This window comes from Tamandua tetradactyla, chromosome 8 (assembly GCF_023851605.1).
Source record: "Tamandua tetradactyla isolate mTamTet1 chromosome 8, mTamTet1.pri, whole genome shotgun sequence".
Classification (NCBI taxonomy): domain Eukaryota; kingdom Metazoa; phylum Chordata; class Mammalia; order Pilosa; family Myrmecophagidae; genus Tamandua; species Tamandua tetradactyla.
Window position 1 is genome coordinate 44,545,351 of NC_135334.1, and position 27,062 is coordinate 44,572,412.

Genomic DNA, 27,062 nt, shown 5'->3' on the forward strand with positions numbered 1-27,062 from the left:
AAAATTAGATGCCAATTTACACACAATAAAATGGATATACCCTGGAAAGATGACTGATAACAAGTGTTTAGAAGAATATGGAAAAATTGAAACTCTCGTCTGTTACTGATGGGAATGTAAAATGGTACAAGCCTCTTTGGAAATCAGTCAGGCAGTTCCTCAAAATGTTAAACCTAAGTTTCCATATGACCTAGCAATTCCACTTCTAAGCATTTATCTATGAATTGAAAACATACATTCAAGAAAAAAACTTGTACACAAATGCTCATAACACATTATTCATAATAGTCAAGAAGTGGAAGCAACCCCGATGCCCGTCAACTGAAGAATGGATAAATAAAACGCATTATATCCAGACAGTGGAATATTTGGTGATAAAAAGAATGAAGTACTGATATTTTCTACAACATGGATTGACCATGAAATCACTATGTTAAATGAAAGTAGTCCATCACAAAAACCACATATTGAATGATTCAATTTATATAAATTGCCCAGGAAAAGCACTTCTTTTGAAACTGAATGTAGATTATTGTTTGCCTAGGTCAGCATATGGGTGAGATGAGGGGTGAGTGCTAAGATATATTAAATTAAAAAGTTTTAAGGTGGGCAGGCAACGGTAGTTCAGTGGCAGAGTTCTTGTCTGCCATGCCGGAGACTCAGGTTCGGTTCCTGGTGCCTGCCTATGTAAAAAAAAATAATAATAATAATAAATAAATAAATAAAGAGTTGTAAAGTGATTGTGTGATGGTTGCACAAATCTGTGAATAATCCAAAGACCACTGAAATGCGAAAAGTTGCATGGCACTGAATTATATTTCAATACAACTGTTATATTAAAAAACTTAGCTCTCTGAGGTATTATAACATTCTCAAACAGCAAGAAAAATTTTTGTTTATGATATTACAATTCAATAATAAAATAAATTGATTCATTTAGCATGATTTTTAACAGATCAATGGAAGAATGAGAGTGTCATAATAAAATATTAGCAAAAGAGATTATATTCATCAGGTATAGTCATTCTGATTAACCAAAGTTTACTTTATCCAAACACATGCTTTTATTTTTCATATCTTTGCTTTCTCTTGTATATCTCAATTGAGAAGGAAAGAAGTGGACTCTAGTCACAACGTGACTATGTGATTGTGAAAACCTTGTGTCAGATGCTTCTTTTATCTACAATAGGGACAGATGATTTAAAAATATGGGTTAAAAATAAATACATAATAGGGAGAACAAATGTTAAAAAAAATTGAGTAGATTGAAATACCGGTGACTAATGAAAGGGAGTGGTAAGGGGTATAGAAAAAAATAGGGGAAACAAAGTTTAAAATATATTGGGTAGATGGAAACACTAGCGGTCAAAGAGAAAGAGGGGTAAGAGCTATGGTATGTATGAGTTTTTTCTTTTTATTTCTTTTTCTGGAGTGATGTAAATGTTCTAAAAAATGATCCTGGTGATGAATATACTAATATGTGATGATATTGTTAGCCATTGATTGTACACCATATATGGAATGTTTGTATGTTAAGAATGTTCATGTTTTATGTTGTTTTGGTTTGTCAATTAAAAAAAATAAAATGAAATGAAATAAAAAGTTGAGGGAAGCCAAAATACTCTATTGCATGTAACTAGTAAGACCCTTGCTACCATCCTTTTCCAAGTCTAAATTTTCACAATTAAATGTTGTAGCTGTTCAAATGTTGGATGATGCAACCTAGTAAAATATATTAGTATAAACTACTTGGTAGCAAGAAAAAAAAAAAAAGAAGTAGACTCTGTAAACAATTCCTAAATTTCTGCATAATTCATAAAACCCTTATATAACTTTTATTGATATGTTCACTCAAATTATAAAATTGGGAGGGATTATAAGTATCATTTGAAACTATGTAGTTGTTTTATGCATCAGAAGTAATAAACAATAAATAAAACTATTAAATACAATTTAGTAATACTAATTATTACTAATATTAGTATATTAATAATATAATATATAATAAACAAATTAATTAATAGAATATAATATAAAATAATTAGTATATAAATCTTTTTTACTATTAGTAGTAGTATACTATTTATATACATATATAATATGCATATACATATATAATAGTATACTATACTGTTACTAATAGTACAAATGATTTATATATTTTTAAATATACACATATGTAAAACCTCCTCCTTCCCCTCCCCCACTTTTCAGACAACCACTAATCTGTTTTGTGTATCTATAAATTTAACAACTCTGGTTTTTTAATATAAATGGAATCATAGATACATAATCTTTTTCATAAGAACATTCCCAATTATATTCCAAAATACCTGTGCCATTTTACATGTCCATCTGCAAATGTATAAACACATCCTCTTTAATACTTCATATTACCGGATGTTCTGTTTATGGCTATTCTATCGAATGTGTAATCGTATCTCACTGTGGTTTTAACTTCAATGTACCTCATGATTACTGATGTTAAGTATTTTTGTTGTGCTTATCCAGTCACATGTTATCTTTGGTCAAATGCTTGTACCATCATTTGCCCATTTTTTAAAAAAAAAACACCTTTTTATTTGGAAATAGAGATTCACAAGACATTTCAAAGAAAGCATAGAAAAGTGACCTGTCCCATTTGCCTAATTTTCCCTGCTGATTATATCTTACATAACCATAGTTAAAAATCAAAACCAGGGTGGGTTGCAAGGGTAGTTCAGTGGTAGAATTCTCTCCTGCCATGCGGGACTCCGGATTTGATTCCTGGCCCACACACTTCCCCCCATCAACCAAAAAAGGATGCTGCAGTAACAGGATATTCACATGGAAAAAAAGAATTAAATGTGACCCCCACCATACAGCATACAAAAAAAAAAAAATCAAAACCAGGAAAATGACATTGGTATAAACTGCGTGTATAGTTGTATGTCATTTAATCTTGTGTGCATTCATATGACTACCACAGCAATCAAGATAGTGAATTACCTCATCATCACAAGGCTTTTCCTTTATGAAACACCGCAAAAATCATGCACCTCCTATTCCCCACAATCCCTAACCCCTGGAAATGACTAAAGATGGAGAACTTCGGATACTATCTATATCGCTATCAAATTTTGAGAAAATATATAAATAAAATCATATAATATGTGACTTTTTGATATCGGTTTTCTACATTCAGCAAAATTCCCTTGAGAACTGCACAAGCTGTTGCATGTATTAACATTTCATTCCTTTTTATTGCTGAGGACTATCCCATGGTACAGCTGTACCAAAGTTTAATTATTTTCCTATTAAGGGACATTTTGGTTGTTTCCAGTTTGTGGTTTTTACAAACAGAAAACAGTTGTAAATCATGCACAGGGTTTTGTGTGCAGATAAGTTTTCATTTCTCTGGGATAAATGTCTGAAGGAGCAAATGCTGGGTTATTTGGTAAGTGCATCTTTTTGTTTTTATTTTTTTAATGAAATTGCCGAACTATTTTCCAGAGCGGCTGTACCATTTTACCTTCCAACAAACAATGCATGAAAGAGCCACTTCTCCATGTCTTCCCTAGCATTTTTATTAGCATTATTTTTATTTTGATTCTTCTAATAGGTGGGTACCAATATATCACTATGGCCTTAATTTCCATTTCCCTAATGGTTAGTAATATTGCTCATCATTCCATGTGCTTATATGGTATCCATATGTCCTTTTTGATGAAATTTCACATCATGTTTTTTGCTCATCTCCTAATTGTAGTTTTCAATTTTTACTGTTGAGTTTTAAGTGCCCCTTACATATCCCAGATGTGAGTCTTTGTCACATATATGGTTGACAAAAATTTTCTCCCAGCTTATCTTTTCATCCTAACTGGGTCTTTCACAGAGCATAAGTTCTTAACACTGATAAAGTACAATTTCTTGATTGTTCTCTTTAAAGATTGTGCATTTGGAGTCACTGTTGACCCTCCCTGCTGTGTCATACTGTTGGGAAAGAGGCATTTGTTATGACCTCCAGGGAAGGGGTCCTAGACTCAGCCCACTCCTTGGTTTGTAGGTATCAGATCACCAACGAAAGCATGACTCACAGAGGCACCGCATGGAACAATTATTTACTCAAATAGAAAAGAGAAAGAACAAGGTCAGCTTCAATAATGAACATCAGTTCCCCATGACCAACAGGCCTTTCTCTGCAGCTGATGCTGGAAAACAGTCCTCATAGCACCCCTTTGGTGCTGGAGGCAAGGCACCCCATTCCCTTCCCACAGGGACAAGAAATAGCAGAGGGGCTGACCAGGTGTCATATAATGTATATATTTATCTAACCAAGTCTTAGAAATGTCATGAGGTCAAAAGGGAAAGGAATGTGTTGACAAACTATTATCTGCAAGATTCCCCAAGAAGGTTGCCCTTCCAAGATGCCAGGGCAATGTTTCTTGTCTTGAGGACAGAGTTCATTAGGGGGTTACAGAGAAAAGGTACACTCAGACGGTCCCTTCCTCCACGTTGTCTAAGAACTATTCAACAAGTCCAAGGTTCCAAAGATTTTCTCTATCATTTCTACTAAAACTTCAAAGAGTTGTGTTTTACATGCACATCTATGTTCAATCTTGAGTTAATTTTTTCTATATGATGTGAGGTTTAGGTTGTGTTCTTTTCTTTACTTATTGATCTATAAATATCCAACTTCTCCAGAAGTACCTGTTAAAAGGACTAACCTTCTAGCATTGAATTTATTTTTCATCTTTATAAATAATCAATAGGCCATGCTCCTATGCAGCAATTTCTGGTTCAATAGTCTCTTCCATTGATCATTGTATCTATCCATCTGCACATAACAAGTATTCTTCATTACTGTAGCTATATAAAACTTAACTTTGGAAAGATTGATTTCTCCAACTTTATTCTTCTTTCTCTAAATTGTTTTAGCAATTCTAGTTTTTTAGCCTTCTCATAAACATTTTGGAATAATCTTGTCTTTATCTACAAAAAAACTTTGTTGGGGTTTTAATAAGATGTATGTCAAACAAGCATATTAATTTGGGAAAAAAATGATGTATTTCTGGGTTGAATTTGGCATTCTATGACCTCTGCATGTCTCTCAATTTAACTCTTCCTTGAATTTCTTTCGTCAGTGTTTCATAGCTTTCAGTATGTAAGTCCTGCATATGTGTTGTTATGCTTATTCCTATAGCTTTATATTAGTAATTGTAAATCATATTATATTTTTTACTACAATGTCCATATGCTTAATGCTAGTATACAGACATACAATTGCTGTTTGTATGTTGAAGTTGTATCTTAGAACCTTGCTGAACTCATTTATTAGTTCAAGGAAATAGTTATAGATTTTTTATTATATACACAGAAAATTGATTCATTCATAAATATAGTTATATTTGTATCTTCCTTTCTGATCTCTATGCTTTCCTTGCATTATTACTTTGGCTAATACATTCAGTACTATCATAGAGAGCAGTGGTAAAAGGAAACATTTTTCACTTGTTCAAGATTTAGGGGAAAAGCAGTCAGTCCCTCACAATTAAATATGATGTTAATTTTTCATAGATGCTGCTTATTCAGTTAAAGAACTTTGTCTTAATTGCTAGATTTCATGAAGTTTAATCAGGAATGGTTTTTGAACACTGTCAATGACATGATCATGTGATTTTTTTCTTCTTTGGCTTGTTAATATGGTAGATTACAATATTTTGTTTATGAATAATTAGCTTTTCTAATTGATTGTCACATATACTTCATTTTAGTATTGCTGAATTAAATTAAATTTGTCAATATTTTGTTGAAGATTTTTGCATCTGTATCCAAGAGGGATATTGATATGCAGTTTCATATTTTGTATTTTATTTGTCCAGTTCTGTGTATGAATTGGATATTATACTTTTTTTTTCTATTTTCCAAAAGAGTTCATATAAAACTGGTGCTAATTATTTTTTAAATATTTGATAGGCTTATTCATGAAACCATCCGGTCGTGAAGATTCTTTTTTTGTAGGGGGGAGGTTTAAGTTTTGAACTCAGTTTCCTCAATAATTTTTGTGTTATTGAAGTCATCTATTTCATACTGGTTAAGTTGCAGTGTTCTGATTTTCAAGCAATAGTCCATTTCATCTAAATTTTCAAATTTATGGAGTAATTTGCTTGTAGTGTTCCTTTATTATCCTTTTGATGTCTGCCTGGACAGCGTTGATAGCTTTTTTCTTTCTTAATATCAGTAATTTGTTTCTTCTCTGTTTTCTGGTCAGTCTTTCTAGAGGTTTGCCAAGTTTACTTATCTTTTTGAAAGACCAAATTTCATTTCATTGATTTTTTTCCCTTGTTTCTTGGTTTTACATTTCATTTTAAAATTTTTATTATTTCCTTCCTGCTGCTTGCTTTGTGTTCACTTTGTCCTTCTTTTCTACTTACTATAATAAGAACTGATATTATTGATTTGAGGCTTTTCCACTTTTCTATTGTAAACATTTAGTGCTATTAATTTTCCTCTAAGCCCTGCTTTAATTTTGTTCCACGAATTTTGATATTTTCTCATTTTAATTAAGTACATGTAAAAACATTTATATGTGTTGATATTTCTCCTTTGACAGTAGGTTAATAGTTTTACTAAGTTTTGAAATGTTTTCAGTCTTTCTGTTATCTTTATATTGTTGATTTCTAGTCTGATTCCATTGTGGCTAGAGTAAATTCTGAGTGATTTCAATTCTTTTATATTTGATGATTTTTAAAAACTTTTCTGTGGCCCATGATATTTCAATCTTGATCTATATTCAATGATTGCTTGAAAAATATGCCATTGTTGTGTGAAATGTTATATTGATGTTGACCAGATACCATTAATTGACAGTGAGTTCTTCTATACCACTGATTATTTTTGATTCAGTTGTTCTATCCATTGTTGAGAATTGAGTGTTAAAGTGTCATTGTCAGTTGGCAGGCATGAAACTTTCTTTCCCTAATAAGTCTTCTCTGATACTACTATATCAGGGTGGATTTGGCACTTTGTTTACGCCTGGCAAAATTATAAGTCTACATTCTATTCTCTGCCTTTGCTTGCAGGTTAGGGTAGTGGTGGTATGAAAGATTTTTCTGTGGTGTTTCATTAGAGTAGAGAATTTACTATCCATAAGATTTTTGTCTTGCTAGGTTGCTTTTTCCTGATTATTTGGCTAGAGAGATCTTGTTTTTGTTGGAGCTTTTTGTTTGGTTTTGCCTGATTCAGTCGACCTTTATGAGTTATGGGTATCTCCAGTAACAAAATCTGAAATATATAAGGCAAAAAGAGTACCAAGAGAACTCACCACTACTCTGTTTCTCAGGTCCTGAGGTCCCGAGCTAGACTGATTTTTTTCTCTCCATTTTGTAGTTTTCAAATATTTGTTTCAAAAATAATATCTATAATTTTTATCGATATTCAGAGGGAGGTATAGGACAAGTAATTCTAATTTATATTTTTAGAAACTGAAGTCTCAAAAATATTCATTTTAATGATATTTACAAATTTATATTTTTATTTTAAAAAGCACATAAAAGAATACAGATATGGTTATTAACATAGACAGGACCTTTACCTTACAGGTTGTTTTAATACATGCCATCATATGAAAAACAGCAAAATTATGTGACTAGATGATAAGATGTGCTTAAGAGAAAAAAATATATTAGAAAAGCTACCTCTAGACTTCATGTCAATCATAAGAGATTGAACAAATATGGTTATCATTCTTTCAACACAAAATACTACTAAAATGAGAGTAAAGGAGAAAATAAAAGTCTTAACCACAAGAATGACGGGTCTAGAGAAAAGACAAAAACAAAAATATTTACCTCAACCATGAACAGTTTGTGGCACATGATGTATTTTTGGATATGCTTGGGCTACATTTAATCTGTAGGGGATGGAAAACAAGGATGTCAAACTTCTCATCTTGTTTGGTACCAAAGCTGAAGTGTAATATACACTTGCAAAATTTCCAACTGATATCACAAACGAACAAAGCCATCAGCTGCCTCTAAACTTGAAGCATTTAGAGGAGGTTGTAAAAAAAAAAAAAAAAACGATGTAGTGACACTCAAAGATGCCCTCCCAATTTTGCACAGATGAATGAATTCTTGTCAACACAACAGATGATTGAATGTTTAATCTCTGAATAATCCAGAACCCTGTAAGGGCCACAAAACAAAATCAAGGCAGTGACACTGTACTTCCCACAAAGGGATATACAAAAGCATTTCCCCATTTGGTTTAAAAAAAACTGACAGTTAAGATATTACCCCCCACCCCTTCCCCTAGAGTGACTCCTAGGGGGATCTTTTCTAGAGAAGTTCCCATAACCATACAGACCTGCCCCCTGCAGAATGTTTAGTCAAAGAGCCTGGCTAAGCTATCCTGCAAGGAAATCCACCATTTGAGAAGTCCAGCTCACAAACGGAACTCCTAGTCTTATCCTTGAAAATATAATAACAAGAAATCTTAAGAACAAAACTCAGAAGAAACAGAGATGATGCAAGGAAACACTATTGAAATCTCAGGGCATATGTAAAGTTAGAATAGGGAACTATTTTTTATGATATATTCCTTTAAAAAAGGTTTTTGAAGAAAAATATGCAAAAAAAACAAAATTGTAAGGCTATTAATAGTTGTCTTCCTCTGAACCTTTGATAGCATATTACAAGAAAATACCTGTAAATCAGTAATTTACTTGAGAAGTGACCCTGAGGACAAATGAAATATGTCTTAGAACTATCTGCCGGGTGGATGAAAGGGAAAAGTACTTGTCCATCAGCTTTCATCTCTCATTATTCAAGACTGATTCCCCTACCCCCACTTCAGGGTTGCACACGTGAGTGTTGAGTGAATTTCTGAACACACTACATTGCTCAGTACCAGCAAATTCCTGGGGAAGGAACAAAAATGGTACATGGTGCAAAGTTGGGGGAAAGCACCATCCAGCTGTACTTGCATGGAGCTGACTAAAATTTACTGAACTTTGCAGCAAAGGGACTGCTAGGGCAAGACATGGAATGCAGAATTTGCAATGGTGCACAAAAATGTCTGATAGAGTCCCACTCACAACACGCAGGTCCAACTGTGCCCCCATTAAGGCCTTTGCTTCACAAAATCTCCTTCAAATTGATGGCCAACAACAGCTGCTGTCAAAAAGTAATTCAAAGTGCTTAGTGTAAAGAGTCATATCCCTGCTGCAGCAGCTGTTCCCTTTCCTGTACTTTATGTATATCATCTCTCCATCATCACCCATGCATAATAGCTGTGCTCAATGCACCTATGACCACTATGTTTATGAAGATACTGTGCCAATATTGGGATAGTTGATGAAAGATGTTGGGAAGTGCAGGAATAGTTATATCCCCACTAGGTTGCACAGATTCTTCCCTTCCTTTGTGCCTTCTGTAAATGTTAACATGGGACATAAAGGTCTGCCCATAGATTTCTCCACAAAACTACTCCTTTGGTTTTATTTATTTGGCCTCTTCCATTTCCCTAAGCAGTTAAGAAATCCTCTACTAACATGACTCCTATAATATTTATAGTTCTGGCTTCTTCCTTCTTAAAATGTGAAATCTTTCCCAGGGAGGATCTATGTTTACCACTGTACTTTTGCAAAACTTAAATGGAGTTATAGCATAACTGTAATATATTGCAGCTACCAGCTTCTGTGAACCTGCCCAAAAGTTTTCTTCCTTCATCAAATTATTGCAGGAAATGTCCTATAAGGTTATAGATATAAATTGAGGTTCAATGGACAACTAAGACAATTGGTCTTTAAGGGTTTTTTGTGGCTTGATCCAAATGGACTGTTTCTGCCTTAATTTTGATTCAGTGGATATGATAATACCCAACTATAATTGCAACTGCATTTATTTAGTGACCTAATTTTCTAAGGTTATATAGTCAGTATCAACTAGAGTTCTGTAGTACAAACAAAGCTGTAATTCATACAATGAATAATTTGATGGTATTTGGGTCCCTTGCTACCAAAGACAGCTTATATACTATACTCAACTATTGTTGTTGCTGCTTTTTTTTTTTCTTTTAACAAATCTGGGCTTTTCTGTTACCTGAGTGCATATTTACACTAGTAAGTGGCGGTGGATCTATCATAGACGAGACTGTGGATATACTTATCACAGAAACTTAGTATCCTGAGTTACCATTGAATGTTTCCAAGGCAGTCATTTTGTTTTACCTCTTTAACCCTATGGTCGATGCCACTGGCTCCCCACTCTCAAGCTTTCCTCCCACTTAATTCCCCTCATTCCTGATGTAACATAACACCAGATTTTACCAATCCTTTTAAGTGTAGACAAGAATTTCCTTCAGGAGAAAAGACTGTTTTACCCATAAAAACTGTGCTGAGATCTGAATCTTATAATTGGCTAAAGGCAGCAACAGTATCTTGTGGGGGAATTGTGGCATCTAGTGAGACACCAGCCTCATATGAGAACTTCTAAAGGCCTATGCGAAATAGAAATCTGTTATTTTTTCCAAAAAGTGAAAGGAGTTTACTCTGCTGGATTAGAAATTCCAGAAGGATGTGGGGTGTCTACCCACATGATTCTATCCTGACAGTTATGTTTCTGGTTAGGATGTTGAAGAAGTGGAAAGAACTCAAAGCCCTCCTTTTATTTAAATCCATTGACAAGCACTGAGCACCAAGAATTCTAAAGTTCAAAACTTCATAGAAAAGGGGACTTTTACATAAGAAGTAATGGGGGGCTTTCTAATTTGTGGGCAGTTGCTGTCGTCAAAGGAATGGCAGGAAGGAAAACCGTACAGCACGGATGGTATTTTTTGTTGTAAGAAATAGCTTTTATTAAAATAAATATGAGGTTGATAGATAAGATTTTAATTTGAAGTTATCTCAAAAGAAAACAGAAATCACCCTAATTAGTAATCATTTGCTAATTCTTTATCACAAAGCAAGGAGCTTTTATTCAAGAAAAATGACTGACTCTCAGTAAAAACAACAAACTCTGGAAGTTTAAACTTGCCTTATGCCCTTATGCCCATTCTCTTCTCCCCAGCTTTATTGTAGCTTTAAAATCAGCAACCTAGTACCCAGTGGAAGGGGCAGGATGGGTATGGAGCTCTGTGAAATTCCTATTCCCAAACAATTGTAGCTATTTGATCTGACTAATATTTCTCTGAAAAGCTGTATTTGCAAGATTTCTCTTTTTTATGATCTGAATCAAAGTTTACAATGTTTAAATAGCCCTACCCTCACAGTGTTTTTGAAAACATATGATAGCAATTGTTTAATATCAGCAAGAGTAAAATAACTAATCACATCCTCAATAAGACTACAGGCTGACCTCATCAAAACGATGGAAGAGGAGGTGGGCCATAGTGGCTCAGCAGGCAGAGTTCCCACCTGCCATGCCAGAGACCTGGGTTCGATTCCTGGTGCCTGCCCATGCAAAAAAAAAAAAAAAAAAAAAAAAAAACAGCAAACAATGAAGAGTAAGTTAGCAGTAGATTGACACAAAGTGTTGAAAGTGAAGGCTATCACTGTAGTCAAGAATCCTACAAGTAGCAAAAGTAGTTTCCTTAAGGAAGGAGAAATAAAGATATTCCTAGATAAATATATAATTAGATACTCCACAGATTAGTTTATTTTTTAGTTAATTTTTAGTAGGTGCCATGTGGATTATGATTAACATTGTAATTTATTACAGTACAGCTTGAATAATACAAAGCTTAATTTCAATAGTACACTCAAAACTTTGCTCTTGTTTACTTCTCCCCCACTCTTTTCATTATTATCATCAAACAAATTACATCTTTATATGTATATAACACCAAAACAATTTTATAATGATTGGTTTCTGCAGTTGTCTTTTGTCTCAGACTGTAGAAGAAAAGTGTTACAGCGAAAAGCATTAATATTGTGTAAATTGATTTGCAGTTTCAGTACAATCCTCCCTCAAAACCCTGGCTGCTTTTTTATTTTGGCAAAAAAATCACTAGCTGATCTTAAAATTCCCATGGAAACCAAAAGGATTCAGAATACCCATAAACAATGTGGAAAAAGAACAGATTTGGAGACCTCACACTGACAGCCTAACTTTGTTCACACATGCAGAAAGACAATGTGGTGGTGGTACTTACACAAAGGTAGACATAAAGGTCAATCGAACAATATCAAAAGTCTAGAAACAAACCCTCAAATTATGGTTAACTGGTTTCCAATAAGGTTTTCAACACAACTCAATGAGGAAATAATAGTCTTTTCAACAAATATTGCTGTGACAACTAGATATCTAAATGCAAAAGAATGATTTTGGAAGTCTTACATTATACACAATTAACTCAAGATAGGCCACAGACCTATATTATCACAGGATAGGTCAATATATTCTAAAGCTACAGTACTTTTGGGAGAAAATGCAGGAGTAGATCTATGTGTCTTGCATCTGGAAAGCTTATTTAGATAGGATACTAAAAGAGCTAATATGAAGGAAAAATAGATAAACTGGACTTCATCAAAATTTAAAACATTGGTATCCAAATGGCATACCACCAAGAAAGATAGAAGACAGTCTACAAGAATGGGAGAAAATATTTGAAGATCATATATCTGATAAGGATGTCTATATAGAATATATAAATAACTTACAACTTAATAATTAAAAAGACAAATAACCCAATTAAAATGGGCAAGGAATTTGCATAGGCATTTATTCCAACAATATACACAAATAGTGAATAAGTACATGGATAGGTGCTTATCATCATTGGTCATTAGGGGTATTAAAGCCACAATAAGGTACCAGTTTACACTTCTAGGATAGGTATAATTCAGAGGACAGACAATAACAAGTATTGGTGAGAATGTGGAGAAATTGGTACCCTCATACATTGCTGATGAGGATGTAAACTTGTGCAGCCACTTTGCAAAACAGTTTGGTAAATCTTCAAAAATTAAACTTAGAGTTACCATATGATATAGCAATTCCACACGCTGACATATGTCCAGAAGAATTGAAAAATATATCCACTCAAAATATTATATACAAATGACTATAATTATATTATCCAAGATAGTCAAATAGTAGAAACACTCAAATGTAAATCAACTGATGAATGGATTAACAGTTTTTATTGGCAATATAAAGGAATGAAATGCTAATGCATGCTACGGCATGGATTAACTTTAGAACGTCACGGTAAGTGAAGGAAGCCACATATTGATTCCATTTATATGATATGTCCAGAATAGACAAATCCATAGGGATAGAGAATAGCTTATTTGGTGTGCTAGTAGATGGGGAAAGTCTGTTTATATTTACAGGGTTTTTTGGGGGGTAATATGTTCAATAATTATATATTCATGATGGTGCTATAAAGATACTGAAAAACAAAACCTCTTAAAAGAGTGAATTTTAAGGGATGTGAAGTATAACTAAGTAAAGCTGTTACTAAAATATGATGGTCCAAATATTAGCATTACCAGAGAATGAGTCTAAATTAATTATGATAAGTATATTAAAGAAAATACAGGTTGCCTCCTTTCAACTCCAACATGTAACAAGCTTTGGAATCATGGCTCACATTCTTACAACTAGACAAATATTAGCTGAAAATCAATTACTTTTCTTCTACGCATAAAGGAATTAATATTGCAGCTAAACTATCACCCTGAAATATGGTGAGACAGGGATAACCAGAGAGATACAGCTGAAATCTGCTCGCCTAAATTAGAAGCCATTAATGAGTAGTTAAGCTTAAACTAAAATTCTGATGAATTTCTGGAGGATGAGTCTGGACTATGATGAGAGTGAGGAGCCCTGAGAATTTCATGGGCTTTCCCTCAAAGTGAGGATCCTAAAAAGATCCTTTAGTGACCTTGTGTTTCAGTTCCTGACTACTAAAAAAAGTACCATACATTGAGTTGACTTTAAAAATGGAAATTTATTGGCTCATGGTTTTATGGGCAGGAGAAGTCCAAAACAAGGCATCAGCAAGGTGATGCTTTCTCTCAAGATGATGACTTTCTGAGGCTGGCTACAGGCATTCCTTGGTCCTTGGCTTTTCTGTCACATGACAATGCATATGGCAGCATCTTCTCCTTTCTCCTCTGGGTTCTGTTGAGTTCCAGCTTCTGGTTGCTCCTCATGGCTTCTTGTCAAGTTTACTTTGCTTGAAGGACTTCAGCCATATTTGTCTTAAGGCCCACCCTCTTTTTTTTGGCAATTTAAGTAACAGCAAGTTCACAGATCCTGTATATACAAATGGGATCACACTCACAGAGCCATGGGGTGTAACCCAAGCATGCCTTTTGTGGAGGATATAATTCAATCCCCAGCATGCTGATAAAGAGATGGGAAGAATAATTGCTAAGAGGCTTCTCCATAACAAAGAACACAGTAGAAATAGACTGCAAAATTAGTGTATTTCAGTAGAGATAGAAATATAAAAAATGAGCCAAATAGAAATTGTAGAACTGAAAATTATAATACCTGAAGTAAAAATTTTACTAGGTGAGAATAGCAGCATATTTTGATTCAATAAGAAAAAAAAAACAGTGAACTTAAAGACATGTCAACATAAGTAATCCAGACTGAAGCATTGAGAAGAAAAGTGATTAGAAAGAAAGAAACAAACACAGCCTCAATGACCTGTGGGAAAAAAATAAAGTATTTTAACATAAATCTGTAATTTGATTTCCAGAAAGAGAGAAAGAGGAGAGCAAGAGCAAGAGAGATGGGAGATCTGATTGGGATAATTTATCAAATATGGGGTCCAAGACAATATGGGATCCTTTATAGGGAGTAAAACCTATCTACAAGAAATCTTGTAGATGATCGACCTCTAAAATGATCAGCTGTTTTTCATTTACTTTTAGTTTTAACCCAGGGTTTGAAAAGCTTTTATATAAAGGGCCAGTTAGTAAATATTTGGGACATTGGGGGCAATACAGTCTCTATCATAACTATTCACCTCTGCCACTGGAGTGTAAACATGGCCATAGAAACACACATAATGAGTGTTATTGTGATTAAGAAAACCTTATTTATAAAAACAGGAAATTGCAGTCTGTAGTTTTCTTACCCTTGCTTTAACCAACACACCTAGAGGACAAGGATGGCTTATTTAGGAAGAAGGAACTGTGTCCATCTCAGAAGCAAACTGTGGGCATAGCAGGTGTTGAGTATTTTATGGATTTTTGAGGGTCACTGAGAAGAGCAGCTGGAGTTATCCTCCCATGTGAGGTTCTAAAAGATATCTGATGGTTTTTAGTGTATTTACGATTGTGATTATTTCTGGACTCTTCCTCCAAGTACCACAACTTTTTCTCTGTGAAGACAGTAGGGGGACAAAAAGAGAGAGAGGGAGAAAGGGAGAAAAACAGTGAGACTATGGGGGAAATTTTTTTAAATATTAAAATATTTTCCAAATTTTGTGTAAAACAACAAACACATTATGGGTAAATATATACTAACAGACTAGACAATGTAGACAAAATGGGCAACTTCCTAGAAAAGCATGAACAGGCAACACTGACTCAAGAAATAGAAGACCTCAACAGCAAATCACAAGTAAAAACTGCTAAAAAAAAGAAAAGTCCAGGACCAGATGGCTTTACATGTGAATTCTACTAAACATTCAATAAATAATTAGTACCACTCCTGCTCAAACTCTTCAAAGAAAAAGTTGAAGAGGAAAGAAAGCTACCTAACTCATTCTATAAAGTCAACATGACCTTAATACCAAAGCCAGACAAAGATATTACAAGAAATAGAAGTCACAGCCCAATCTCTTTAATCAATACAGATGCAAAAATCCTCAACGAAATACTTGCAAACCAAGGCGAGAAACACATTAAAAGAATTGTACCCCATGAGCAATGGGTTTCATCCCAGGTATACAAAGGTGGTTCAACACAAGAAAATCAATTAATGTAATACACCACATCAATAATTTAAAGAAGAAAAACCACATGATCATCTTCATTGATGCATAAAAGGCATTTATAAAATTCAGCATCTGATTAAGACTCTTCAAAGGATAGGAGTAGAAGGACTCTTCCTCAACATGAGAAAGAGGCTATATGAAACACCCACCTTTAACATCATACTCAATGGGGAAAGAATGAATTTCCCCCCTTAAAATCAGGAACAAGATAAGGATGCCCACTGTCACTACTGTTATTCAAATTTGTGCTGTTATTCAAAAATGTGTGCTTCCTTTCCAAATCAGAAAGGAAGAAGTAAAGTTTGCACTGGTTGCAAATGACATGATTCTATGTGTAGAAAATCCTGAAAAATCTATCACAAAGTTACTAGAACTAATAAATGAGCATAGCAAAGATGCAGGATACAAGACCAACACCCTAAAATCTGTTGTGTTTCCATACACCAGCAATGAGCAATCTTAGGAGAAAATTGAGAAAAAACTTGCATTTGCAATAGCAACCAAAAGAATCAAATATTTAAGAATAAATTTAAACAAGAACGTAAAAGACCTAAACACAGAAAACTATGAAATATTGCTAAAAAATTCAAGGAACACCTAAATAAGTGGAAGGACATACTGTATTCATGGATTGGAAGATAAATATGCTAAGATATCAATTCTACCCAAATTGATACATAGATTCAATGAAATACCAATTAAAGTCCCCATAGCTTACTTTGCAAGAAAAGAAAAACAATAACAAAATTTGTTGGGAAGGGTAGGGTGCCCTGAATTATCAATAATATCTTGAGAAAGGAAAATGAAGTGGAAGGTCTCATCCTACCTGACTTTAAAGCATATTGCGAAGCCACTGTGGTCAAAACAGCATGGTACTGGCACAAACATAGGTGTACTGACCAGTGGAATTGGATTGAGTGTCCAGAAGTAGACCCTCTCATCTATGGACAACTGATCTTTGATAAAGTGGTCAAATCAACTCAACTGGGACAGAGCAACCTCTTCAGCAAATGATGCTTAGAGAATTGGATAGCCATATCCAAAAGAATGAAAGAGGATCTGTATCTCATACCTTATACAAAAAGTAACTCAAAATAGATCAAAGACCTAAACAACTGAGGTAGGACCATACAATTTTAGAAGAAAGTGTAAGGAAATATCTTATAGATCTTGTGATAGTAGGTTCTTTCCTAGACCTTGCATCCAATGCATGAGCAATGAAAGTGAAATAGATAAATGGGATCTCATCAAAACTAAACACTGTTGCACTTCAAAGAATTTTTCTCAGGAAAGTAAAATGGCAGGAGACAATATTTGGAAACCAAATATCAGATAAAGGTTTAACATCCAGAATATATATAGACATTGCACAAAGACAAGCAACACAGTGTTTAAAAGTGGGCAAAGGAAATGGGCAGATACTTTACTGAGAGGAAATACAAATGGCTCAAAACATATGAAAAGATGCTCAGATTCACTAGCTATTAGGAAAAGGCAAATCCAAACCACAATGAGATATCACCTCACACCTCAAAAAATGGACATTATCCAAAAACAAACAACAAACAAACAAAAAACAGAAAACTAAAACACTTATTCTCTGTTGGTGGGAATGTAGAATGTTGCAATTGTTCTGCAGGGAAGTTTGATTGTTACTCAGGAAGCTAAGTATAGAACTGTGGCATGATATAGCAGTCCCATTACTAGGTATATACTCAGAGGGACTTCAAGGAAGGACACAAATGAACATTTGTACACTGATGTTTATGGCAGCATTAATCATGATTGCCAAGAGATGGAAATGGTCCAAATGCCCTTCAATGGGCCTGTGGATAAATAAACTGTGGTATACACATATGAAGAAATTTTAAGCAGCTACAAGCTGGAATAAAACCATAATGCATGCAACAATGTGGATAAACTTTGAGGACATCATGTTGAGTAAAATTAGCCAGAAACAAAAGAACAGTGTATGATCTTACTAATATGAACTAATAATAGCAAACTCTGAAAGTTAAATTTAAGAACACATTCCTTGGATGCTGAAAAAAACTGAATGTTCAACAGGATTGATTTTCAAGATACAAACCATAATGAACAGAGCTGACTGTGAGTGTAGTTGAAAGAGGAAGACCAGGGACATATATGACACCAGAAGAAAAAGTAGAGGATAAAAACTGGGACTTCCATAATTTAGTGATACCTAGAGTGAACAATGATGGTAATTAAATGTACAAATATAAGAAAGTTTTCACATGAGGGAGAACAAATGTCACTATAGCAAGGTGTTGACAATGGGATGGTATATGAAAACAAATACAAGCAATGCAAACAAGGGTCTATGGTTAACAGTAACATTGAATATTCTTCCATTAATTGCAACAAAGGCAATATATCAAAGGTAAATATCAGTGGGAGGGGGATACAAAGGAGTTGTGTGGAATTTGTTGTTGCTGTTGTTGTTTCTCCTTTTGATTTTTTTTTGCTCTTAATTTTTTTTTTCCTTTTCTTTCTTTGCAGAAGAAATGGAGATGTTCTCATATAGATTGTGGTGGTGAATGCATGGCTGCGTGATTATGCCAGGAGCAATTCATTGTTCACTTAGGACAAATCATATGAAAAAAACTGATTAGAAAATAAACAGAAGGATTTGTGTGCTGGAAAAGATGTGGACAGAGAGACACACCTAATCACATTTGGTGCAGAAGTGGAGCAGCATAGGCCCTTTTGGAGGGCAGTGTTGTGGTTCCACAGGAGGTTAAGTAAAGGGTTGCCATATGACCCAGCAACCCCATTATTTGGTATATAATGGGGAGAACTGAAAGTAAGAATAGAAATTCACACACAGGTATTTATAGCAACTTATTCGTAATTTGCAATGTATCAAGGTGACCTAAGGGTACGTCAATAGATGGATGGAAGGGCAGCGAACTGTGGTATATACATACAAAGGAATATTGTGCACCTGCAAGAAGGAATGAAGTTGTGAAGCTTGCAACTAGGTGAATGAATCTTGAGGACATTATGTTGAGTTTTTACATCGGCCAGAAGGAAAGGACAAATATTGTAAAGCCTCACTAAATTAACTTTAATGAGCAAATGCTGAGAACTGCATTCAACAGCACAGGTTATCAGGAGATAGAACATGGACAGAGATTGGACAATTAATGATTAATGAGTAAGGAGTATAGAATGTTTAATAAGGCTTTTGTAAAGGTTCCTAGAAAAATAAGTTCTTACTGCAGTAACATCTATTCCTTATTTTAATTCTTGTCTCTAAATTCTGAGTGACGCTGAGCTCTTTGTGGATAACCTGGTAGTTACCCAAAACATAGAGTGTCTGTATGAAAACTGAGATTCAGTAAGAGTTCTGGAGCTCTGAAAGTAAACTTTGCTCTGTACAGCAGCTGTTCAAGAAACTGGAAAAGAGACCAGACTTCAATTAGATATATGAACAAAATGGTCTTGGTTGGGATTAAGGTAAAGAAGAACACAGGGTAAAGGATACTATAGAATTATTTTAAAACTTCAACATCCATATGACACCAAAGAGAAAGAAGTTTATTTGGTACAAAATTTATATTTTCTATAGCGCACTAACTAATTTAACTTGCCTGGGCAGTTAATTTAAACAACATAATTACATGGAGCATAGACTAGGGAGTGAGATCTTGTTATTCTGTATAGGTGTATGTAATAACCCAGTACACCCCAGAGTATTTTGGACAGAAAATAAAAAGTATTTGCAAAGCCCCCTCGAGGGACTGGGGAAAATTGTGGAAATTTTAAACTTCCCCACCTAGGGAATTCCTGATATCCACACAAACATTAGGACTCCCAATTTAAAGTCAAGCCCTCAATCTTGGGGTTCAAACTATAAAACTCATTCCTGCAAAGGAGAATCTATACCTACTTATAATTACACATAAGTGTCCTCCCCCAGAGAACCTCTTTTGCTGTTCAGATGTGGCCTTTCTCTCTGAGCCAGCTCTGCAAATAAACTCCCTGATCTCCCCACTATGTGTGACATGACTAAGTCTCCCTGGCAACAGGGACATGACTCAGAGTGGTGTAAATCTTCTTGGCAATTTGGGCCATGACTCCCATGGATGAGTCTGGCCCTGGAAGTGTGGGACATGAATTCCAGGGATGAGCCTGGCCTTGGCATCATGGGATTCAGAATGCCTTCTTGATCAAAATGAGGAATGGAAATGGAACAAAAGAAAGTTCCAGTGGCTAAGTGACTTCAAACATAGTGAAGAAATCATTCTTGAGGTTATTCTTATGCATTATATATAGATACTCTTTTTAATTTTTAGTGTATTAGAATAGGGAAATTTCTGAAATTGTTGACCCGTAATCCAGTAGACTTGTTTCTTGGTGATGATTGTATAACTATATAGCTTTTATTGTATGACCAAGTGATTCTGAAAACCTTGTGAGTGGCACTCCTTTCATCCAGTGCATGGGAAGATAAGTTATGAAATAAAGACAAAAACAATATATAATATAGGGGGTTAAGGGTATGGGATGTTTTGGATGTTCTTTGTAATTTTAATTTTATTTTATTTGAAGTAATGAATATGTTCTAAAATTGATTGTGGTGATGAATGTATGCAACTATATGATGATACTGTGAGCCATTGATTGTATACTTTGGATAGATTATATGGTGTGTGAATATACCTCAATAAAATTGCATTAAAAGTAAAATTAAAAACTTATGGAGTAGTAAAATATTTGTCAACAGTAGCACAAAATTCAAAAGGCAGACACAGAATATATATCTTACATTCATGTGAAGTGATACAATATTATTTTATGATAAGTTGCTATTTTCTGTAATTACTAGGGCAACCAGTGAAAAAATCAGTCACAGTATAGCTTAAATGTAAAAAGAGAAAGTAGGATGGAATACTACAAAATGCTCATTAAACTGAAAAAGTATGAAAAGGAAATGATAACTAAAAATTAAAATCGCAAGTGGGATATAAACAGCATGATAGGAAACGAAAATTAAATATCAATAACTATACAAAATGTAAGTATATTAAACTTTGCAATTAAAAGGCAGAAGTTTATTGTCCAACTGGGCAGAAAAGTATGGCCCAAGTATATGTTGTTTACAAAACTATACTTTAAATATAATTGCTTAACAGTTTGAAAACAAAAGTAAGGGGATGTAAATGTCATGCAATCTTTTAAACACATGAATAGTGTTTTTTTTTTTAATATTAGAGAAGGTAAATTTCAGGAAAAAGTATTATTAAAGATAAAAGAATTATTTCATAACTATTATTTCAGCAATAGATCAAGAAATTAATTTTTAAAATCCTGTATGTGTGTGCCTAATAAAAAAAACTTCAAAATAAATAAATAAAATTGTCAGAAATAAAGGGACAAATATACAAAGGTACAATTATATTCAAATATTTTCATATTAAAACTCCTTCCCCTTATAATTTATTGAACATTAGATTCAAAGATATACAGAACTGGAGCAACATCTTGACCTAATTGACACTTATAGGAAACTATACCCAGCATCTGCAGAATACATTCTTTTCAAATGCCCATGAAACATTCACAAGATATTTAACATGTTGTACCATAAAACAAGTGTCAATAAATTTAAATGACTGAAATAAATAAAAATTCCCACTTAAATCTCCAGGAACCATGCTATTCCTACCAGAATCCTATGCTTTCAGTATTCTTCATAATTATACTACCCTACAATTATTTTCTGATCCTAATTTTCAGTCTATTGTGCCCTGTGACTTCAATAGACATTAGAGTCACTAAATACTAACCAAAGCACTCCAGCTTCTACTATGTTTCTTGAGATGATAGTTTGCTTATTTGAGATTTTCATTTGCTTATATTAAGGTTTCTAAGTAAACAAAAATCAGCCAACCATGCAATTTAATAATTACCATGGCACTTATAGAACTCATTCAAGTGACAATGCTATTACATAATTCAATGCTTAACAATCCACCTTCATTTATCAGTTGTACACAAGTGAATATTTTGACAAATATGATGCTATTTCATCAGAAGAGTTTTCACCACTCAACTTCCTACAAGCAATATGGACCTCACTGCTGTCTCAACAATGTGAGTGACAGAGCTCCATACTCTACCCTAATGGCCTACATTTTGTATCCACACCTGGGTGTCATGTCATAGCCCAGAAACCCTCCAAAACAGAGCCTTAAACAAAGGTTTATATAAAAAAGTAATTTATTGGAGAATTAATATCATGGAGCAGAGGAGGAAATGAGGGAAAAACAATACACATATGCATTAAAAAAATGGCAATTATGGATGACATGACCTAAATTGCTGGAATTTTCTGATGACTTTTATGAAAGGGTCTCAGAATTGGCTTCCAGGGGATGTAAAAGTGGGATACCTTATCTCTCAATTCCTGTACCTCAAACACAACTTTAATAAAACATTAATATGTATTTGGTTTTGCATGAGTGAGTCTTGAAATGGTTTCTGCAGGTATACTATGCCATAACATAAAAAGAGCCCCATGGCAGGCGGGAGTAAGAATGGCAAGGCACTGCCTGGTTATACCTGTTTAAAACAATTAGAAGCCTGCTCTGAACGTGTCATAGCAGAGGGGCATGAGAGGCATAGAGGAGATGTGTAGTAGTGCACAGTGATGCATATTACATTCATTAATGTTGATAAAATGTAGGACAAAATGACAAAAATACCTGTAAAGGGGTTCCAACACCCAAATAATTATAATTCCAAAAAAAAAGTTTGAGCTGAGAGGAGGAATTAATAAAACTAAAAAGTTAAAATTTACAGTGCTTCCTTCTGAATTCTTTTTTGTTCTTTTACTAGCTTAGTATATTGAGAGTTCAGTTCATTTATTTTGATGGACTCATTTTATTGATATTGGATTTAAAACTATGACTTTTTATACTTTTTTACTATTGAGTATGCCCTTTTAAATAATTTCCTTAGACTTTTACCTTTATATTACCTATAAATACTCAATAATCTTATTCTACTTTCCTTTCTGCATCTCCCATCCCATTTTTAAAATTCATTCTTTCTACTCTGTTAGAAGCTATCATGTTTGCGTACTATACTTCCATCCATATACCTGCTTTTTTTTTAGTTTTTGGTTCTGTAAATAAATATATTAAATGCTAAGCATATTTCCTTTTGTTAAAATTTCCCCAGTTATCCTTCGGTTGGATGAAATTCATCCTTTTGTCTATGCTACAAATAGGGTTTGTGCATGCAGTGTTCTCTAGGTTTTTGCTTTTGAAAAAATGAATGATTCTAGGGATGGCATAATAAAATGAGTCTGAACATCTTGACCCACAGTAAGATAGTTGTCAAAGATAAGACAGAATCATATTAGAAGAACAGAGAAGCTAGATCTAAAGGGTAACTACTGGCCTAGTTTATGAAAATTTGAAAATCAAGATCAATGTTGTCAGCAGGTGACCTTGTCCCAGAGATTCTGCAGAAAAGGACAATTCTCACTTATTCAGAACTCAGGAGGAAAGTAGAGTCTGGGGAAGGATCTCACAAATACTGAATCAAAAAAAGAGATAAATATTAGGGAGAAAACGTCCATTCCAGTCCTGCTGGTCCTCTCCTGTCCCCCTCACTCAGTCCCATGCAACTTGGCAAATGCCCAGAGGCAGCAGCTGAGGATCCCTCCCAGCTCCCACCGGAAACACAGACGATAAAATCTCTCACAGCAGTGGGAAAGATCCACATCTACACCCAGACCCAGGAATGCAAACTCACAAGGACTCACAGCAAGACTCAATCCACTGGGGAGGGCAGAATATGAAGAGACCACAAGAGAAAGCTTCAAAGAGAAGATTAGGGATGGAACCATAAAATCTTCCCCCAAAACAGCAAGTAGCCAGGCAGAAAGCTTCCAAGTCAAATGTTTAGGAAATTGGGTGATAGAGGAGGACATTTAAAGCCCCTAGTCAGTGAGGGATGAAGAGGCTGAGTAAATGTGCACAGATAGTAATTCCAGCCATGGTTCTTTGGTATCCATCCCTCATCCTTCATGGAAACTGCAGTGGGCAGCCCAAACTTTGCTCACGAGGATAGCTGTAGACTAGGGTGGCTGGGAGAATCCTCTGCCACAAATACAAAGGGAGACACAGCACCACACTGAGACTCATTTTGGCCATTGAAGTGAGGGCACAGGAACCCCACAGTTCATCCCTGCCCAGTCAGATGCTACAGAGCTCCAGGAGGTAAGCAGCTTCTGAGAATGATTAAGTAACTTAAAAACACCATCTACTGGCAAGATAGACAGTGCAGGGCAAAACCATAGGGCTGTTCAGAGCCTCTCCAGACTATCCCAGGCACATTGGAGCAAGCCTACCCCCATGCATGGGTATCCAGCCCTGTTTTGGCTGAGAAATACTGAACCCAACTGTTAAAGCAATGCCAGAATACAAACCTAGACAACAAATAAGTTCTAGACAAGAGAGAGAAATCAACCTTAAGAATAGACCTGTCAAGATTATAAAATGACCAAAGATCAGCAAAAAATCACAAGGCACACTAAAAAATCAGGAAGAAATGGCCCAGTCAAGGAAATACATCAAAAAGTCAGGGGAGTCACAGAATTTGCAACAAGTAAGCAAAGAATTCAAGCAAATCTCCTGAGTCAATTCAAAGAAATGGAGAAAACGTATATAAATAGATAAAGAATATTGAGAAGACATTACAAGAGCATAAAGAATTTGAAAGAATACATAGAAAAATAGCAGACATTATGGAAGTAAAAGACAGTGTAGCTGAAATTGAAAATATACTGGAGACACACAACAGCAAATTTGAAGAGGCAGAAGAGAGAATCAGAGAGCTAGAAAACAGAGCAACTGATTTTGAACAGACAAAAGAACAAATGAAGGAATAAAGGAAAAATTGAGTGGGTCTCAGGTGAATGAATGACAACACAAAGTACACAACTTTATGCATCTTGGGTGTTACAGGAGGAGAAGTGAAGGGAAAAGGACCAGAAAGAATATTAGAACAAATAATGGCTGATAATTTTCCAACCCTTATAAATGAGATAAATATGCAAATCCAAGAAGATCAACATACTCCAAATGCAATAAATCTGAATACGCCCACTCCAAGGCACATAGTAATCAGATTGCTGAAGAAAAGGAGAAAATTCTGAAAACACCAAGAGAAAAGCGATTCACCACATAAAAAAGAAGCCAAATTAGACTAAGTGCTGATTTCTTTTTAGATGTCATGGAGGCAAGAAGGCAGAGGTACAATATATTTAAGATACTGAAAGAGATAAACAGCCAGTCAAAAATTCTCTGCTCAGCAAAGCTGTCCTTCTAAAATCAAGAGGAGTTTAAAATATTCACAGATAAACAGAAGCTGAGAAAGTTCCTTAACAAGAGAACAGACTTATGAGAATTATTAAAGGGAGTCCTACTTGATGAAAAAAAAAAAAAAAAAAAAGAAAGAGAGAGAGGTCTGGAGGGTGATACAGAATTGAAGAGTATTAGTAAGGGTAACTTAAAGAATAAAAAGAGAGAGAGAAAAAATAGGTCTTAAAATAAAAACCAAAAGATAAGATGGTTAAAGTAAGAACTGCCTTTATAGTAATAACTTTGAATTTTAATGGATTAAACTCCCCAATCAAAAGACACAGATAAACATTTCCAATGTAATTGTAAAATTTACAGAAGAAAAGAATAGACATTTTTCCAAAGAGGAAATACAGATGGCTAAAAAAGGCATGAAAAGATTTTAACTTCATTAACTATTGAGGAAATGCAAATTAAACCTGCAATGAAATATCATCTAACAGTTCTTAGAATGGTCATCACTAAACAAACAGGCAACTACAAATATTGGAGAGGATGTGGAGTACTTGGAACACTTATTCACTGCTGGTGGTAATGTGAGATGTTACACCTGCTGAGGAAGATGGTTTGGCAGTTTCTCAGTCAACTAAGTAAAGTTACCTTATGACCTGGCAATCCTACTTCTCAGTATATAACCAGAAGCTCTGAAATAGGGATGCAAACAGACAACTTCACATCAACGTTCACAGTGGAATTATTTACAATAGCCAAAAGATGGAAACTTCCCATCAACAGATGAGTGCAGAAACAAAATGTGGTAAATACCTACTATGGCATATTAATAAATTGTAAGAAGGAATGAAGTCCCAAAGCACATGACAACATGGATGAAACTTGAGGACATGTTAAGTGAAATAAGTCAGACAAATAAGGACAAATATTGGATGATCTCACTATTATGAACTAATTATAATATGTAGATACATAGACATAACATATAGAATATAGGTTGCCCAGGATATAGAATAAAGCTAAAGAATGAGGAGGAGTTTCTTAATATGTGCAGAAAGTTAACTATTTAGAATTTAAACATTTGGAAATGGACAGAGATGATGGGAGACCATTATTGTGAGAAATTAACAGTGCTGAATGGTACGTGGATGTGGTGGAAAGGGGATGTTTAAAGGCATATATGTCCCCATAAGGAAATTTGGAAGTTAAAACAAGGGAATATACAACACAATGAGTCCTCTGGCAGATAATATCTGTGATTAACTGTAAAGATTCAAAAAATTTATTCCATGAACTAGAACAAATATATGACACTGTTACAAGGAGTTTATAATAGAGGGCACATGGGAAAATGTATCTACTACAAACTATGGAATATAATTAACAGTAATATTTTAATAGTCTTTCATCCACAGTAACAAATATACCACATCACTACTATAGGTCAATAATGGGAGGGATAATGAGTATGGAAGGATTGGGTTTTCTTTTCTTTTAATTTCTGTTTTGGAGTACTGAAAAGTTTTAAAAATTGATCTTGGGGATATTTGCACAGTTACATGATAATGCTATGAACCAGTGATTGTATACTTTGGGTGGTTTGTATGATGTGTAAATAGATCTCAATATAATTGCATTAGAAGAATCAATGTATTCAAAGGTGGAACATAACCTATTGAATAAAAATATGAAATAATAATTCCATCATGCTAATACAATGACAGATATATATATATCAGAAGCCTCTTTTTTACATTAGAATGTGAGTGAAAA